This window comes from Tarenaya hassleriana, unplaced genomic scaffold (genome assembly GCF_000463585.1).
Source record: "Tarenaya hassleriana unplaced genomic scaffold, ASM46358v1 Cleome10, whole genome shotgun sequence".
In the NCBI taxonomy this organism is placed as follows: Eukaryota; Viridiplantae; Streptophyta; class Magnoliopsida; order Brassicales; family Cleomaceae; genus Tarenaya; species Tarenaya hassleriana.
The window spans coordinates 2,296,060-2,298,123 of record NW_010960188.1 but is presented as its reverse complement, the minus strand read 5'-3'; positions in this window follow the sequence as shown (position 1 = coordinate 2,298,123).

Sequence of the window (2,064 nt, the reverse complement as noted above, 5' to 3'; positions counted from 1 at the left end):
GGTTGAATGCCATGGTATACGAATTTCGAAGCCTTAATCCCCCTTTGATGGATTTGGTGTAGAAGGATTGTCTCCTCGTTGGATTGGGGTTGAAACGGGATTGGATCCCCGTGTTCTTGTTCGGCATCAACTCGGATTTCATCCACGAGGCTTGAAAAGTGGGCGTTTTGTGGCTTGAAGTCTTATAACTCCGGTATTGTATCTGAAATGTATTTCCGTATCCTCCTCCAACGGTCGCTGGAATCCATCTGAAACATGCGGAAAACATCATCGAAAAAGTGGTCAGAAGGAGTGAGCGGGTCGCCCAAAAAGTGGGCGGTCGCTCGGTTAGGCAACCTTGTTGCTCAGAGAAAACGAGCGTGTCGCCCAAAAAATGGGCGACCGCTCGTTTGTAGTCTTTTTGCTCAGGGAAAACGAGCGTGTCGCCCAAAAAATGGGCGACCGCTCGTTCTCTTTTCTCGACCCCTTTTTCGCCCGTTTTGTTTGTTGAATTTTCTTCGCTTGTTTCCGAGTTTTCCGTTGATCAGAAAGTTTCCGCTGCTCCGATTAACAGAAATGACATGCATCCAAGCAATGAAATGTAGTCCAAAACAACACAAGAGTCTAAAATCCCAAGCATAGTTCAAAACATCCTAAACATGCTATGGTTCAGCAAAATGTGATCCAAAACACCGGTAAAATAAAGCGTCAGAGTTAAACTCGTCCTAAGATAAGATAGATCATGGTGCTGCCTTCTTGCTGCCCTTGCTGGTCTTGCTTGCTCCGGAAGTGGATGATGCATCGGTCTCGCTATCGTGGTGGGAGTCTTCGTCCCCGGAGGCATCTTCATCCATCATCTTCTCAACCGTACGGATGATCTCGCGTTGGGCACTCTCAATAGAACAGTTGAGAGTGGCTTCAAGCGTGGCGAAGTGATCTTCCATCGACTCTTCGATGGATGCGAGACGAGGTCCAAAACCCTCTATGGTGGTGAGGCGAGTATCGAAGCTCTCCAGCTTTTGGATGATAAGGTCCAATCTGGGATCAGGGGTAGGGGTTGAGGTCCCTTCACCATCAGTAATCGAGAGCCTTCCCCTGCGACCCCTTCGGTCTCCGGTACGCGCAGGAGGGGTCTCAAGGAAGTCGAGACGCAGCGTCTCGGGAGTGAATGTCTCTATCTCCTCACATGGTAGGTGCAAGTATCGTTTGAGTCCATCGTTGCCTAGATAGATCCATTCCTCTCCTATCCTCCGAATGTGACCTCGAGTCTTGAGGGAGTCCTTGTCGAGGAGGCAATGCAAATCGATGACGTCTTCTTTGTAGAATGTAATCCCCGTGTCTACTCTCCGAGCGATCTTTGTGATGATTCCTCCAACGCATATTTTGACGTCCTTAGCCTTCGTGTTGGCTATGTTGTACAGGTGGATTGCTACCCTCGATGCTAAATCCATGGTCGACCATCCTCCTCGTACACAATCATCAAGTGACGGCCCGTCGTGAAATTCTTGAAGCGCTAAGTATAGGTAACCCATCTCGATCTTATGGATCTTACCCGGTTCGTCACGAGCGAATATGGAGTTAGACATGAATTGATGAGCATATCTAATCGCCGGGTGCTGGATCCACGAAATCTTGCCTGCAGAGCTGGAATATCTTCGGACGGCTATTTTCTGCCAGAATTCTTGGAACACATAGGTTGATATTGGCGGTACGAGCGAGTGTGTTCCCTTGGGGACACCTAGGATGTCTGCAAATTGGGACATGTTGAGCCGTACCCATTTTTTGTTCAACCGGAATTCCATGTAGGCGTCCTCTATGGAATTGTCCTCGGGGAAATAGCACGTGTAGGTCGCGAGGAACTCCCGGTTGATGCTTCGGAAAGTCGGTTCTGCACTTTTGTACAGTCTCTCCCAGCCCAATTTCTCAAAGATGTAGTCGACGTTTGCTTGAATTCCTTTTAGAGTGCGTCGAAACATTTTTAGAGTGCATCCAAACATACTTAGTGTGCATCCAAACATGTTTAGAGTGTATTAAAACATTTTTAGAGTGCGACAAAATATATTGAGAGTGCGTCGAAACATGTTC